Source organism: Desmodus rotundus, chromosome 8, assembly GCF_022682495.2.
Source record: "Desmodus rotundus isolate HL8 chromosome 8, HLdesRot8A.1, whole genome shotgun sequence".
Taxonomy (NCBI): domain Eukaryota; kingdom Metazoa; phylum Chordata; class Mammalia; order Chiroptera; family Phyllostomidae; genus Desmodus; species Desmodus rotundus.
Genome location: NC_071394.1, coordinates 70,595,912 through 70,614,302, shown reverse-complemented (window position 1 = coordinate 70,614,302; position 18,391 = coordinate 70,595,912).

The window sequence follows — 18,391 nt, the reverse complement described above, 5'->3', positions numbered from 1 at the left end:
TGACTCTTAGGGTATAATCTCAGCAGTGGAATAGCCGGGTCAAAAGGCAGTTCCATTTTTAGTTTTCTGAGGAAATTCCATATTGTTTTCCACAGTGGCTGCACCAGTCTGCATTCCCACCAGCACTGCACTAGGGGTTCCCCTTTCTCCACAACCTCACCAGCACTTGTTCTTTGTTGATTTGTTTATGATGGCTGTTCTCAATGGTGTTAAGTGGTTTTAATTTTCATCTCTGTGATGGCTAGTGATCCTGAACATCCTTTTATATGTCTCTGGGCCTTCTGTATGTCCTTGGAGAAGTGTCTGTTCAGGTCCTTTGCCCATTTTTTAACTGGATTATTTGTCTTCCTGGAATGGAGTCGTGTGAGTTCTTCATATATTTTGTAGATCAGACCCTTGTCCAAGGGCAAATATCTTTTCCCATACTGTTGGTTCCCTTTTCATTGTTGCTGTTTTCTTTAGCCATTAAGAAGCTTTTTATTATGATAAAGTCCCATTTGTTTATTCTTTCCTTTATGTCCCTTGCTTTAGGGGACATATTGGTGAAAATATTGCCACATGGAATATCTGAGATTCTCCTGCCTATGTTACCCTCTAGGACTTTTATGATGTTGCGACTTATATTTAAGTCTTTTATCCACTTTGAATTTATTTGGGTGAATGGTTTAAGTTGGTGATCAAGTTTAATTTTTTGGCATGTAGCTGTCCAGATCTCCCAACAATATTTGTGGATGAGGCTATTTTTACCCCATTTTATGTTTCTGCCCCCTTTGTTGAATAATAATTGACCCTAAAGACTTGTGTTTATTTCTGGGCTCTCTACTCTGTTCCATTGACCCATGTGTCTGTTCTTATGCCAGTATCACACTGTTTTGGAATACTGTGGCCTTGTAATATAGTTTGATATCAGGTATTGTGATCCCTCCTACTTTGTTCTTCTTTCTCAAGCTTGCTGCAGCTATTTGCGGTCATTTATGGTTCCATATACATTTTTGGAATATTTGTTCTATATCTGTGGAATATGTCATTGGCACTTTTAATAGGGATAGCGTTGAATCTATAAATCACTGTGGGTAGTATGGACATTTTGATGATGTTAATTCTTCCGATGCATGAACACAGTTTATGCTTCTGTTTGTTTGTGTCTTCCTTAATTCCTTTCTTCAGTGTTGTGTAGTACTCTGATTATAGATCTTTTACCTCCTTGGTTAGGTTTATTTCTAGGTACTTTATTTTTCATGTTGCTATATCAAGTGAGATTTTTTTTCCTGACTTCTGTTTCTGATATTTCATTGTTGGTGTACAAAAATGCCTTTGATTTCTGAATATTGATTTTGTATCCCACCGTTTTGCCAAATTTATTAGGTCGAGTAGTTTTTTGGTGGAGTCTATAGGATTTTCTATATACAGTATCACGTCATCTGCAAACAATGACAGTTTTGCTTCCTCCTTTCCAATTTGGATGCCTTTTATTTCTTTTTCTTGTCTGATCACTGTGGCTAGGACTTCCAATACTGTGTTGAATAGAAGTGGTGAAAGAGGACATCCTTGTCTTGAACCTAATCTTAGTGGGAAAGATTTTAGTTTTTGTCTGAGTATATATTGGCTATTGGTTTCTCATATATGGCCTTTATTATGTTGAGGAATGCTCCCTCTAATCCCACTTTGCTGAGTGTTTTTATCATAAATTGGTGCTGTACCTTACCAAATGCTTTTTCTGCATCTGTTGATATAATCATGATTTTTTGCCTTTTGTTTTTGTGATGTATTAGGTTTATTGATTTGCGAATATTGTACCATCCTTGCACCTTTGGAATGAATCCCACTTGATCATGGTATATGATGTTTTTAATCTATTGCTGGATGTGGTTTGCCAATATTTTGTTGAGAATTTTAGCATCTATGTTCATTAGCAAAAATGTCCTGCAGTTTTCTTTCGTTGTTATGTCTTTATCTGGTTTTTGGACTAGGATGATTCTGGCTTCATTACAGGAGTTTGGGAGTCTTCCATCTTCTTGGACTTTTTTGAATAGTCTGTGAAGTATAGGGGTTAGCTCTTCCTTAAATGTTTTGTAAAATTCTGCTGTGAAACTGTCCAGTCCAGGGCTTTTATGTTCTGGGAGTTTTTTGATGACTGCTTCAGTTTCATCAGCTGTTATTGGTCTGTTCAGGCTCTCTGCTTGTTCATTCTGTTTTGGAAGATTATATTTTTCTAGAAATCTATCGATTTCACTCAGGTTTTCAAATTTCTTAGCATATCATTGTTCATAGTAATTTCTTACAATCCTTTGTATTTTGGTGGTGTCAGTTGTAATCTCTCCTCTTTCATTTCTGATTTTATCATTTTAGAGAACCAGCTCCTGGATTTATTGATCATTAGAATTGTTCTTTTACTCTCTATGTAGTTTAATTCTGCTCTGATCTTGATTATCTCCTTCCTTCGACTCACTCTGGGCTTTGTTTGTTGTTGTTCCTCCAGTTCTTCCTCATGTAGGGTTAGGTTGTTTATTTGAAATATTTCTGTCTTTTTTAGGTAGGCCTGTATCGCTATGAACTTCCATCCCAGGACTGCCTTCGCTGTGTCCCATAAGTTTTGGACTTTTGTGAGTTCATTTTCATTTGTTTCAAGAAACTTTTTGGTTTCTTCCTTGATCTCATTTTTAACTCATTCATTATTTAATAGCATGCTATTCAATCTCCATGAATTTGAGCATTTTTGAGTTTTTTCCTTGAGGTTGAGGTTGGTTTCTAGCTTCAGGCCCTTGTGGTCTGAGAAAGTGCTTAATTAGATTTCAATTTTCTTCAGTTTGTTGAGGCTTGTTTTGTGTCCTGTCATGTGGTCTGTCTTTGAAAATGTTCCATGTGCATTTCAAAAGAATGTGTATTTTACTTCTTTGTAATGAAAGTCTCTATATATATCACTTAAGTCCATTTGATCTAGGACATTATTCGATGTGCAATATCCTTGTAGATATTTTGTTTGGAAGATCTACTCATTTTTGACAGTGGGGTGTTAAAATCCCCTAGTTTAAGTATGTTGATGTCTATACCTTTCTTGAAATCCTCCAAGAGTTTAGTTGTATATTTGAGTGCTCCTATGTTGTGTGCATACAGTTTATAATGTTTATGTTTTCATGATGGATTCTTCCCTTGAGTATTATGAAGTGTTCTTCTGGGTCTCTTTTTATGGCCTTTGTTTTGAATCTGTTTTGTCTGATAAGAGTATTGCTACCCTGGCTTTTTTTTCCCCCGGTCCCTTAGCTTGGAATATTCGTTTCCAGCCCTTCACTTTCCGTCTGCGTAGGCCTTTTGCTCTGAAGTGGGTCTCTCATAGGCAGCATATGTACGGGTCCTAATTCCTTATCCATTCAACTATCCTGTGTCTTTTGACTGGAGCAGTTAATCCACTTACATTTAAGCTTATTATTGATAGGTACTTATTCATTGCCATAATACTTCCTTCATACCTGTGTTTCTCTCTCACTCTTTTTCTTGATTTTCTTAAAGCAGTCCCTTTAGCATTTCTTGCGGTGCTGGTTTGGTGGAGGTGCATTCATTGAGCCTTCTTTTGTCTGGGAAGCTCCTTATTTGGCCTTCCATTTTAAAGGAGAGACTTGATGTGTAGAGTAGTCTTGTTTGCAGGCCTTTTTTTCCTTTTATTTGCAATATCCCTTGCTATTCCCTTCTGGTTTGTAGCATTTCCATTGAGAAATCAGCTGCTAGTCTTATCTGGGGGCCCCCTTGTATGTTACTTCCTGTTTCTCCCTTGCTGCCTTTTATTCTCTCTTTCTTGGAATTTTGCCATTTTAATTATGATGTGTCTTGAAGTGGGGATCTTTGGGTTCCTCTTGATTGGGAACCTCTGTGTTTCCTGGATTTGTGTGACATTTTCTCTCATCAGATTAGGGAAATTTTCCATCATTACTTTTTCAAACAGGTTTCTATCCCTCGCTCTTCTTCTTCTCCTCCTGGTATCCCTATTATACGGATATTATGGCATTTCATGTTGTCCTGCATTTCCCTTAACCCCTCTTCATTCTTTCTGAGCCTCTTTTCCTTTTCTTGCTCATTCTGGGTGTTTTTTTTCTACCTTGTCCTCCAGTTCGCTGATCTGAACCTCTGCTTAATCGAGCCTGCTTTTGATTCCTTCTACTGTGTTATTCCATTCAGAAATTGTATTCTTCATTTCCTCGTGGCTCTTGTTGATTATTTCTGCCCTTTTTCATGCTGGTATAATTCACCATAAGTTCCTTGTAGCTTCCCTGTAGTTTCTGGTAATCTCAGTGAGCTCACTGAACTTCCTTATAACCATTGCTTTGAACTCAGTATCTGAGAGTTGACTTGCCTCTATTTCATTTACCATTCTTTCTGAGGATTCCTCCTCTGCTTCTGAAATTGATGTGTTCTGACTCTTTGGTTTCATGGTGTGAACTACTATGGTAGGAGACCTGTGAGATTCAGTGGTGCAATCTCCTTGATCTCCTGAACTTGCTGCTCTTGGGCTGTCATTTATGTTGGCTCTCTGGATGTCTTTGGGTTTTCATTGTTGTTGGGTCTTTCTTTGGTGGGCCTTCTGTCCAGCTGGTTGACTGAGGGTCACTCCACCCACCACGTCTTGTATGCTGTTTGCAGGTGCTGCCAGAACAAAACCACAAAGTCCAGGAAACAAGCCCAAATCCACAAAAATATATCTCCCCTCGGAACCCCACTATCAACATCAAATTAACCAGTATTAATAGGGGTGTAAAGAGATTAAGACATTTTAAGAAAGGAGGGAAATAAACTATAGTATAATTCTAGCAACTTAATATGCACAAACTTGTTGGGCAAGAAATGAATGTTAAAAAACTATGCAGGAAAAAAAACACCACAAATCATGGAGAATACCACAGTGGATTTTGTCTTGGTAGCCTCTAGTAGTGGTAACTGTTTTTCCTTTCTGGATCCAACTCTGGTGATGTCAGGTGTTGACCCCATCTGACCCTCGGCTGCCTGTTCCCAGACTGCCAGGGATCTACTCCCTGTGGCTCTCACCTTCAGTTATTAATCTAGGCACTCTGCACTCAGCAGTCAGGCTTTATAGGCTTAGCAGATAGGGTGGGGTAGAATCACTGCTGGCATTGGAGCTATTGTTTCTCTTCAAGCTGATGCCTCTTGTAGGGGAGTGGTCTGCCTGAGCAGGATAGCTGCTGCTGTATGGGGGAAGACTCAGCACCTGGATCCCAGCTACTACTCTCTCAGCTCTTTCCCTAAAGCTTCCTTCTCCAGCCCACTCTGCCCCGGCCTTTGCCAGTGCCCTGGGAAAATGGCTGTAAATGAAAATTTGTGTGTTGGCTCTTTAAATGGCTCTTTGCATCTCCAGCCGTCTCTGGTAGAAAGAAACCCTGCCACTTTTTGCTGCCTGTTACTGTCAGTGTACTTTTTGGTGCTCTAGGCTGGGGATCCCAGCTTAGGGTTTAAACCCCACACTTCTCCCAGGGATCCAACCAGTTGCTTAATTATCCCTATGGCACTGCCACCTGTGGGCACTCAGCTAGCCCTCTCGAGTCTCCACTGCACTCCTCATCAGTCAGTTAGTGTTGGATATTATTCTTCTGTCTGTCCAAGGTTATAAGGCTTCTCTTTTGCTATTGTTCAGTTGTTTGTTCTGGGTGATTCCTCCACAATTTAGTTGTAATTCCGGATTTGTCCTGGGAGGAGGTTAATGTGGCTTCCATTTACTCCTCTGATATCTTGCCTCTCTTGGCCAATTTAATTTATCTCGGGTCATGGTCAGCATTATTTTCCTTTTTAAAAGTCAATCAGTCTGCTCAGACAGTCTCATATTTGGAAAATATGAAGTATTAATTACCCTACTTCTCCCAAGGTCATAAGACAGGTAGATGTTAACTATTCAAGAGCCATTCATCAGAAGTCTCAGCTAATCTAGAAAGAGAGACGCCCAAGAAGTAAATTTCTCATCATCTAACACTCCAGCCCCCTGCACACACACACAGTACTCACACACACCGCCACCCAAGTGAGCCAAGTTCAAAAACTAGAAGTCAGTCAGCCCATGTGGTATGCAGGATATTTAGTACCTGGCCTGGCACAGGAAACAAGGCGCCAGGGCCTAGTTCTGACAACTCCAGCCTTAAGCGGCAGCTTGGTAGCCAGAGACAGCCTGTTGGCTGTATATGGCATTAAGTTCATGGGTATATTTGCAGAGGAGAATCCATAAGCCAGTGAGTCTCAAATTTTAACAGTAAGTATTACCTTATGTGCTCATGAGGTTGAGATTCTTATCAGGAAGGATTAGGGTGGAACCCAGAAAAGAGCATTTTTAACAGGCTCCCCAGGTGGTTGGAGGCATACCTCCAGGCCTTTGTTCAGATTAATTTACTTCAGACAACATGTGAACACACTTGGTTATCTGGTTTTGTTTTGTTTTGTTTTATTGTGATTAGATGGGCAATTTCCAATGAGGGTTGAGTTGAAGAGTAATGAGAAATGACAGTCAGCTGTGAAGGAAAAGGAGCGAAGAACCACAAGAGGCAGAGGAAACGAGCTATCCAGGGAAAGAAAAAAAGACCCGTGCATCTCAACAGCTTCTTGGATCAATGAATCTATAAACATATACTTTGATTGTTAATTATATTAATAAAAACCATCAAAAAAGGTTAGTTGTGTTTCAGAATACTCTATCCATTGTACCAGGACAAATATAATTTTCATGGGGAAGACTTCCATTAAAAGAGTTTTTTGTTTATTAAAGGAGTTAATTAGCATTCCCCCACCTCCAACCAGGATGAAAAAAGTCACTATACTTGAGGCAATTAAAATAGATTTCTTGCATATCAATCCATGCATGTCCTGCAATGAAACTATTGGGTCTAAAATTAGAATTTTGGGGTCTTTTGATAGCTTACATTAAATATCTTTTCAAAAAGATAATATCTGTATACATTTCCACCTGACCATGTTTAGTTTTTTAGAAAGTGAGATAGCTCAAGCAAAGTGGGGAAGCATATAACAAATCAGTAACTACAGTGATAAGTAAGATCTTTGTACCCACTATTCGGTCCTGCCAAATCTTGTCACTTTGCCATATTGGTTTATACTTTTTCCCTTTCTCATTTTTCCTTTCCTTTTTTTTTTCTTAGCTCCCTCTTCTACTCTTTCCCTTCTTCATTGTCCTTTTTTTATTTCTTCCCCACTCCATTTTTTCTCTTTAAAAAAAAGAAATAAAAGTGATGAATCTTCATGCATACCATAGGCTCCCGGCTCCCTCTCTAATCTTGCTTTCTCCAACACCCTTCTCAACCCTGTATTCTAGCCTCTCCCAGTCACTGGAAGTGCCCTGAACAGGTTATACGGTGGCCCCCAAACATACCTTTGCATTTATTGTTTTGTGTGCCCCAAGTCTTCACTCCCTGTTTCCCAGGTCAACTGTAGTTAAGCTTTCAGGGAGTGAACTCCTAGACAAAAAGAGTGAAGTAGCCCCTACAGATAAGGGAATATTTTTCTAGGACAGTCCCTGCAAAATTTTTAAGGCTTCAAACTTAGTCATTAGGTTCGAGTGCCATGGTGGACTGAGTAACAGAGTTACTGTCTTAGTGGTTTTTTAACTTGTCTGTGCACTGAAGTGGCTGGCGTTATCATGCAGTGGATCCCAAATAGTGTGCTTTATTCACCGTGAAGAAATGTTACTCTGTGTTACCTGCCTCAAGATGAGTGGCCTTCAGGACTCCCTCTGTGAGGGGCCAAGCAGGTAACCTACCCACCTTTTAGACCCATATCAATATCCTTTGCATGGTTTATTAGCTGCTTCTGGAGTAAATAGAAGTAAAAGCAAACTTGTTCTGAGTCCAATGGGTTCTTTATGCTTTTTTTCCCAACCTGGACAAGGCTTTTGGTGTCTAACCCAGTCTATAAAGAAAGTCGTTTTGCCTTGCCTCTTCCTTCCTTTGGGGATGTTTTTGGATGTGGTACTTGGAGCCACAGCAGCTATCTTGCAACTATGAAAAGAGATACTGTCAATACAGTAAAGATAGCAGACCAGAAAGATGAAAGAGCAGACATCTATTTTAATTAACATTATTGAACTGTTTAATCAAGCAGGCAAACCTATATTTTTATCTATATCTTTATCTATATCTTTACACTTCTGGTTTTAAAATAAAAACTACTATTGCTTCAGGAACTAATATTCAGGGAACCTGTCATTTGAAGCAACAATTTCACAACATTACTTAAAACTATTCTATCCCCTCCACTCCTTTGATAGGTATGCTTCATATTCTAGAACTGTATTCACAAATTTTTAAAAATTAGACTTAATTTACTTTTCCATCTATCAGATCATTCAGCCTGCTATTAACCATTAAATTAACCTGGCTCTAGAAACATAGGATATATATGACTTGATTTCTTAGACTGAACTAAATCTAGAAGATTAAAAAGATACCCATTACTAGGCTAGTTCTGTTCAATTACACTTTATAAGACTGCTGATACCATAAATGTAGTTATAGTAATCTGGAAAACTACTTGAATGAATCCATCCAATCGATAGGTATTATAAGCTAAGGAGCAGCCAGTGTCTCGATTGAGCAGTGCAGGGAGACACAGCGATAAGGAAGATCCAGTTATCTTGCTAATAAGTTAGCAAGCTACTGGGAGAAACTTGGCCAATGTGCCCCAAACTGTAAAGTGAGACAGACATGGCAAGTGATAGGAGAAGGAGCCACATAAACAGCTGGAGACAGTGAGATCAGACATCATGACAGATAGTCCGAAGTGCCCCGCATTCACTCTGCTGACCCACCTGACTTGAGAGAAGCAGGAGAAACCAGAGGACCAGACCCAGTCTCTCTTCCTCCTGCTTCTCATGTCTCTTTCTGACTCCTCTGTTCTCCTCACTCTAGAGCCTGCTTTATAAATGAATTCCCCTGAGTGCAATAAAGGCTCATATTTTTCCATCAAAACTTTTCTGTTCCAGTTCTTTCTGAGTGTTCAAGTGTCAGCAACGAATGTGTTCCTTTTAATGGAGGAAATTTGTTACACAAAATCTTGTTCAAGGAGAGCCAGCAAAGATGCTGTTATTTAGAAATGTCAGAACTTCATAGAAATCAAACTGGTAGCCCTCAAAAAAAGCGCTCTCCTCCTTTACCCTCCCAAAGGAAGGCAGTGTCATTTTCTGACACTACCGAAAATGGTATTTTATGCTTTAGGTGAAGGGAAAAGAGGGGAGAAAGTCTTAATAGGTATTCAACCCATCCTGTATCCTTGATTGCAGGCATTTAAGATAAATAAACAGTTTGAAATTTATATCTGAAAGCCTAAAGCCTTGAAGTTACTTCCAATTACACAGACAGAACATGCAAAAATGTTTTAAATTGCAATGTCAAGGCATAAGAACAATCCTCTTATTTTTCAGTAGCATTAAAGAAACAGGTAAATTAAAGTTATTATTACAATACTTGGCTTCTAGGAGGAATAATTTAGTCTCTTCTGAATTAAGTTCTAAGTGGTCAGCCTTCTCTACATGGAGCACGTGTAAATTGTTGGATATATTTAAAAGCTTCCCCAATGCATTTATGATATCTGAATTATGCCAGTTTGAGTAGGTTTCTAGGATGGAAATCTTTTCTCCCAGGATGTGATATCTGAGAAGCATACATTGTTTTTGGTTAGAACTTATATTGGAACCAGGAAAGTACAATAAATAGTTTCATTTTCTTGATAATATAGATGTCCTGTAATTTCAAAAGGCCTTGAAATTTATTAAAGTGCAAATGCTGACTTAATACATACCTTATCAAAATATTCTCTAGAGATCACAAAATTTAAAATGCACAAGATAAAAATTTTCCTTGTCTTTTTCATTTAACATCCCTTTCCTTTTGCTTCTTCATATATTTTCTCGATATATTTCCAGAGTATTGACCAATTTGTGTGGCAATGTGCTTGATAGAACAAGATGGAGAAGAGAGATGGGAGAACCTCTGTCATAGGTATTCATTCTGCAGAGTGACAGAAAGAGTATAACTGTACAGTGTGTAATTCTTTTAACCCATACTCATGATCAATTTACTTTGCATATTTGTCTTAAGGAATTATGGGGATATACTGAGCTATTTCTAGAATTTGATTTGCATAACTATTCTAATCCTTTATGAGTACAGTGACAGGTGGTCTGACAAAAGATTTTTTAAAATTTGTAAGTTACCCTGTAAGTTTTATAAGAATGTTAGAATTAAACACCTTTAGAAATATTCTTAAAACTTGTCTCTATTGAAAGGAACACAATTATACAAAGACATGATTTGTCTTCTGGTAATGGCATAGTACTTTACTTTTTGCTAGTTTAAAAAGCACCTTTGTTCACTGAAAGTTGGTCATTGAAAGGTTTTTTTTTTCTTTTTTTTCTAGTTTCTCTTGGTGAGATTAAAATTCATTTAATTGGGATCTGGCCAAGATGGAGGCGTAGGTAGAAACACTTTACTTCCTCACACAACCAAAAGAAGGATACAACTAATCTAAAAACAATAAACAACCAGAAGTGCCAGAAAACCAAACTGCATGGAACTCTGACAACCAAGGCATTAAAGAAACATTCACCCAGACTGGTAGGAGGATAGGAGGGGGGTGGAAGCAAGCAGCCAAGTGGAAAGGACACACAGAAAGGCAGCGGACTGCGGGGGTGAGGCGGGGGCTGGCTGAAGAGGAAACTAAAGACTCAAGCTAGCTGTAAACTACTGTGGAGTTTGCCAAGGTGGGAGAAACTCCCAGTCTCACACAAGAGAGTTTGTTGGAAAGTGGGGCTAGAGGGGAGCAAACAAGCTGTATTGTTCTCTCTCTGAACCCTCCTCCACAGACAGTGCCACAGCGCAGCAAAGAGGGTTGCCCCCTCTGGATGAAAACCTAAGGCCCCACACCCCTACAACATAACAGGTGTGCTGAGACAAAGAAATATGGCCCAAATAAAAGAACAGATCAAAACTCCAGAAAAAAAGCTAAGTGACAAAGAGAGAGCCAACCTATCTGATGCAGAATTCAAACACTGGTAATCAGGATGCTCACAGAACTGATTGAGCTTGGTCCCAAAATGAAGGAACAAATAAAGTCTACCCAAACTGAAATAAAGCAAAATATACAGGGAACCAACAATGAAGGGAAGGAAACCAGGACTCAAATCAACAATTTGGAACAAAATGAAGAAATAAACATCTAACTAGAACAGAATGAAGAAACAAGAATTTTAAAAAATGAGGAGAGGCTTAGGAAATGCTAGGAAATTGAAAACTTATCTGAACAAATAATGAAGGAAAACTTCCCCAATCTGGCAAAGGAAATAGATTTCTAGGAAATCCAGGAAGCCCAGAGAGTCCCAAAGCAGTTGGACCCAAAGAAAAACACACCAAGGCACATCATCATTAAGTTACCCAAGATTAAAGATAAAGAGAGAATCTTAAAAGCAGTAAGAAGAAAGGAGAGATTTACCTACAAAGGAGTTCCCATAAGACAATCACCTGATTTTTCAGAAGAAACCTTGCAGGCGAGAAGGTGCTGGAAAGTATTCAAAGTCATGAAAGGGAAGGACATACATCCAAAATTACTCCATCCAGCAAAGCTATCATTTAGAATGGAAGGGCAGACAAAGTGCTTCCCAGATAAGGTCAAGTTCAAGGAGTTCATCATCACCAAGCACTTATTATATGAAATGTTAAGGGGACTTATCTAAGGAATAGAAGATCAAAAACTATGAACAGTAAAATGACAACAAACTCACAGCTATTAACAACTAAAAAAAACAAAAACAAAAACTAAGCAAACAACTAGAACAGGAACAGAATAAGAAAAATGGACATCACATGGAGGTTTTTCAGTGGGGAGGGGGAGGGGAAGAATAGGAGGGGAAAGGCACAGGGAATAAGAAGCATAATTGATAGGCATAAAATAGATAAGAATGGTACAGGAAACAGAGAATTCAAAGAACTTATACGTACAACCCATGGACATGAACTAAGGGAGGGGTAATGCTGGAGGGTTGGAGGGTGCAAGGCAGAGGGAGGATAAAGGGGGTAAAATTGGGAAAACTGTAATAGCATAATCAATAACATATGCTGAAAAGTAAATTAAAAATTCATTGAATCATCATAAACATCATAAGAAAAATTTATCATTGTAATGGGCCTTTCTGTCTCCAAAACTTCTTAATCTGTGGGTAGGTGACATTTTTCAGACACTGAGACAGTGGCAGCAAGAAATGAATTTACACATTTTCTTAGTGTTTGGAACACTAATACTCTCATGATCAAAATTGAACCATTTTTTTCAAGATTATTCCTCCGTTTCATTATCAGTTTCTCATTAAGACATTACTTCAGGACTGACAAAAAGGAAAACTCCACTTTGGATGTTGGAACACTGATAGCTCTCAAGCCGCATCTCCCCTTTCCTTTTTTCCCCACACCTGGGCTAGCCAGCCCCAGCAGCTAGGAATTCTCACTCAAGGCCCTGCCTCCTGGCCACAAAAAAGCTAAAACCAATGAAACCACCGTACTATTGACACTTAGACTTACTTGTCTCTGCTCTGTTCTTGCCTGAAAATCCCATGATGTGACTGATCATTTTTGTCATATCCTCTTGGTGTGTATGGTATTGTCAGTCCCAATATCCAAACAAATTTTGGGTGGGGGCTTGATCTCACCCTTTGCAGGACCAACCACTAAAGGAGAACACAAAAACAGTGTTTTAAGGATGTAAGAATGAAGTACAAAATATAACAAAATGATGTACTTTTGAAAAGAAGGATTTCATTTTCATTGGTTTGGGTAGAGTTGGAAGTGCTTTAACAGAGACCCAAAATGAGAGTGGCTTGTTTCTCTAGAGTTTTAGGTGACTGCTTCAGGGGGTCATTGAGAGCAAGTCGGCTGGTGAATCAGCCCCATAATCTTTCCCAAGTGCCTTTACGCTATGGGTATAAAGTAGCCAGATTCATTGTTGCATCTCCCCATTGGAGAAGTGGAGAGCAATTTTCTTTTTTCTTTTTAATTATTTTATTGTTGTTCAATTACAGTTGTTTGCATTTACCCCCCACCAACCACCCCCCCAACCCCAGACAAACCCACCTCCCTCCCTTGCTTCCACCCTCCTTGGTTTTGTCCGTGTGTCCTTTATAGTTGTTCCTTGGAGTGCAATTTTCTTTTCAGTAAGTGGGGCAGATCACTTCTGATCACATGCCATCACTAAGAAGTTAGTTGCTTGGCCATACATAGCCAAGAGCTTCTGGTAAATGCAGTGTCTAGATGTCTAGGTGGGTGGTCATGTGCCCCACTAAAACTACTGAGAGAAGTGGAGAAAGAGGAGGGGTGGGGGAGAGAATATGAGAATGTGAGTGAATGAATTGTGAAAAACAATTGAAGTCCACCAGCCATGTCTTCCATTCAATGATTTTTCTCCCTCCTAACCGAATCCAGCAAAATTAATAGAGAATATTAATATTTGTTGCCCAAAGATCTGATGGTTGCAGACAACATTCAGCTCCCCAGAAACCAATCACAATATCATAGTTAACAACATTCTTCTGTAAGTATTTTATTTTGAGTAGGAAATATTTTCTTTTAAAAATTTATACAGGAGCAAACATTCAGTTATGAACATTCAGGGCCTGCAATACTTTGCTTCTCCATTCAAACCCAACTTGAGATTTCAAAAATATATCTTAAGAATAGATGTTTAAGAATTCAAGTTAATCAGTGAAAGGACCATGGTAACATCTAAGCAGAGAGCCATCGTTGAAAGAAAAAGGGGGTTGACATCATTGCTCACAAACAAGAATGTGGCTGTCTTTCTCAGAGTGGATAGTGATTAGTGGAGCCTATCTAGAAGAGACCAAACTGCTTTGCTTCAAGACAATAATACAATATACCAATATATCGATGATGTATCACAGAATTGTACACCTGAAACCTAGAAAATTCCAATGTCATCCCAATAAATTCAACAAAACTAAAAAAGACAATAAGGAGAGGGGAGGTTGGGGTGGAATTGTAGTTTGGCAGAGGTGCAGTAAGACTGGCACTGAGTCGTAAGTATTGATAAGATACTGGATGATGAGTATATGAGGTTTCTTATACTACTTCACTTTTATGTTTAAAAATTTCCATTATAAAAATTTTATTGTTTTGCTTTATAAAAGAATGACCAAATAGGCTCATGCCTAGCTCATGCTAGCATCAAGCTTCTATAGGGAATAGGTCTGTTCTCAGACACACTGACAAAACTCAATTTGTGAAACTTCTCAACAGTTATTAAAATCTAAATGAAACAGTTTCTCCAACTTTTCTTGTAAAGCATTTGAGTTACTGCAACAAAAATATTTTTCATTTATATTTTAATCAACATGATGAAAATTTGGATTCAAATAATGTGAAAATTTGCCTAGAAATACACTCTAAAAATGTGAAATCTTTCATCTATGATGGAAGTTATTTTATATGAGCCTTTTTTCCTCAAGGTTTAAAGAGTGACTTAATGTGACTTTTTCCCTTGAAGGACAGTAAACTATAGAGCTGACGTATAACTCATATTTCTTTGATTGACCATGCAAAGTTTACTATCAAATGTTTACTTGTCAACTACTTCAGATGCATAATGATAGTTTAATTTTATTTTCATTTTTAGGGTACTGATTTTGTAAAATCTCATTTGGATTCTTCTCTAAATCCTGCCATTTCAAATCTTGTTTGGTACTGAAAAAAATGTATCATTAAATAATGTCAAGCACAAAATATCTTTAGACTGAACCAGTTGTTCTCACAGGGGTACAATTTACCCTCACTTAAACCTCCAAGGGACATTTGGCAGTTTCTAGAGACATTTCTGGTTGTCACAACTTGGGGGTACTACTTGCATCTACTGGATAGGGTCAGCAGTTATTTTGCTAAACATCCTCTAATGCATAATGCAGTGCCCCACTCCCAACAAAATTATCCAGAAAATCGGCAGTGTTGAGATTAAGAGAGCCTGTACCACAGTGAGAGATTGCCTGGAGGCAGTCACCACAGTAACCATTCCATGGAGCAGGCCATCCATTGCCTTGCTTAGCTGGCACAGCCACACTGGTGAGGAAAGCCCTCATGGACACCAGGATGTTCACTCAGGATGTACATAGTAGAAGTTAGCCTGTGCATTTTACTGACAGAAATCATGCTCCACCATGATATTCTTCTTCTTGCTTTCCATCTTTTGTGACATATACATGATTTATTCAAATGCTTACCAATCTGAGTTAATCAGTTATAATCTGCTGTAGTATTGGGTTTTCTGAAGTATTCTGATGATTTGTGAGCCCAGTGAAGCAGAATGCAATTCTGACGTGTAGGGGAAAGAGGGATTGGTAGAAGGGAGCACCTGGATGTTTGGAAGATGAGTCACCTGGCAGGAGACACCTAGAAGAAGTGAGAGGTCATGGAACAAGGACCCACTCATCCTTGAGTAGGCTCCTCACGTGACCATGGAACTGCCACTAAAATTCTCAAGTGGGACCCTTCTGTGAGCTTCCACCTAGGAATAGTGGCGGGACAAAGAGAAAGCATTCATTTATGCTTGAGGGTCATAGGAACTTTTGAGGGGGCAAGGATAGAAAGACAGTTAGCTGCTCTCTTGATTTCTAATTTAATCAGAAAGGTGTTTTATAGTTTCACAAGAAATCAGTAGCCTGTCAGTGGCTCTCAACTGAAGGTGCACCTTGCGACTTTAAAAAGCCCCAACACCCAGGCTTCACCCCAGGCAAGTCATGTCAGAATCTGAGGGCAGGAGATGGTGGAGAAATGGAAACAGGATTTAAGAACAGCATATTAATGGCACCTCTAAGTTTGGGAAATGTGTACACTGGAAGTACCATGACTTTCTTTAGGGGTGGGCAGTACGGGATACCAAACTTTATTTAAGTATTATGTTGTCAAGGATTGTCATCTCTGGGTTATGTTAAAAATACTAGAATGCAGTTTTCTTTGATGTAGGAAGTACTGAAGGTTAACAAATTAGTGGGAAGATATCACAATGTAAAAGAAATATTTATTCGGAAGAGATTATCTGGAATACATGGCATCAGGTTGAAACAGAAAGATCATAAAATGTTGCCAAGGAATTTTGCAACATTCATTCTAACAGCGACCCTCATTCTAACAGTGGCAAATTGTAACCATGGGCAATTGTAACCCACCCCACCATTCTTTTGACATTGTTTCTTTCTTTCTTTTTTTTTTTTTTTTGGACTTCAGGTAAGTACTGACTCTAATATGTAGCTTGTAGATGAACAACACGTTTGTATGAGAATCTTAGGAACTAACTTCAAAAGATACAAAGTCTGACCATCAGGCATCCCAGCTCCAGGAGATTTGCTGACCTTCAATGGTGGAGTCAGGATGACATAAAACAAGGATGACATGAATCCAAGATGACTAAACCAGGATGATGCACATCATTTGCCTTATCAGAATAGACTGTGCTCATCTGTACATAGAGAACTTTTCAACCCCCTTCCTTGACCTCTCTCTTCCTTGTTCTATTCCCCTCTCCCTCCTTATAAAAACCTCTGCCTCCACTGAGAGGTGGAGATAGACTTTGTGACAAGAGTACCCCACTTCCCAGGAGATGGGGCTTTGAGATATGAGTTCCCCCATCTTCCAGATGGCAGCATCTGAATAAACCACTTTCCTTTAGTCCAGCACCTGTCTCTTTTGCAGTGGCAGGCAGACAGACCTGCTTTTGGTTATGTCACTGAATACCAAAAATATTCTTTTTAAAATCAAAATTGTCCCCAACTTCAATCTTCTAAGAAATAAAGTTAGAAACAAGTAGATGAGATTTCTGATATTAAAACCAATGAATAAAACTGGTTTATGTGTTTGATCTATCACTGGACTTTGTCATCTTCCAACAAAACACCTATATTGAAATGTTGGGAAGGATGAAGGTCTTCAGTTACATAGAGAGGCACAAACTTTTCTATGTAAAAATTTTTACATATATAAAATTTTATATAAATTCTACATAAAATTTACATCTATATAATTTTTTTCTTTTTAAAGGTTGAAGTCAGAAATGACAGTTTTCATGAAAGTCAATGTTTGAAATGAAATCCAAAGATGGACTTGAGTTTGGTCAGTAGCTTCTGGCATAAGATTCATTTCTATATTACAATGGATTCTATCCTTTCACAATATTTACATCAAAGTACATTGCTGCTTTAGTTTTTCTTGTGTAAATTCTCACTTTGCCTTATCTTGTAGAAATTCTGGCCTATGAAGTCCCAACTTCAGTGAGAGACCTTCCTAGGGTCTAGGAGAAAGAGCTTGGCATAGAATTATTTTAAAGAATCTCCATGAAGTACAATTACAGTTTTTTAAAAAAGATTCTATTTATTTTTAGAGAGAAGAAGAGGGAGGGAGGAAAGACAGGGAGAGAAACATCAATGTGAGAGAGAAACATGGATCAGTTGCCTCTTATATGTGCCCAGACTGGGGACAGAACTTGCAACCCAGGCATGTGCCCTGACCCGAAATCGAACAAATGACTTTTCCGTTTCTGGGATGACACCCAACCTACTGAGACACACCAGTAAGGACTGAATACAAGTTTTTTTGGAAATATTTGAAAGGTGCTAACTTTGCTAACCGGTTAAAATAATAGCCAAAGAGAACTATACAATAAAAAATGGAATATTATTCCTTAATAAAAATAATAACCAAGGGGAGAAGTAACAAATAACAAAATTCTGTTTTCCTTTGAATGGTAATGAGTCAGTAGGTACCAGTGCTACGTTTTCTACACAAACTGCACCTCATTCTTTTGACGATGTACATTCAGTCTATCACTTTAAAAATTGAGTTGGTATTTGTAAAAGTAAAGTTTTTTAAAAGTTAATTAAATGTTTTTTTAAGTTAGATGAAAAAGGATGATTGATCCAATTAAATTTTGAGCACTTATTAAAATGGATGTATTGAACATTATGTGAATACAACATTTAGCAAAATTGCTAAAGTCCCTGATTCTTTACAGATAATTCCACTTGCTGAAGTCTGTTTTTTTCAACAAACTAGTTAGCTGGGGTGTCCAAACTTTTAGCGCCTCTGGGCCATGCTGGAAGAAGAAGAGTTGTGTTGGGCCACATTTTAAATACACAAACACTAATGAAAACTGATGAGCTAAATAAATAAATAAATAAATAAAAGGTTTTAAGTGAATTTACAATTTTGCATTGGGCCACATTCATAGCCACCCTGTGCCGCATGCAGCCTGTGGGCTGCAGGTTGGACACCCCTGCCAAGGAATGCTTCTTGAACACAGACTAAACTGAACCAAAAATAATACTTCTGTGACCAAGTATGGTAATTAGTAC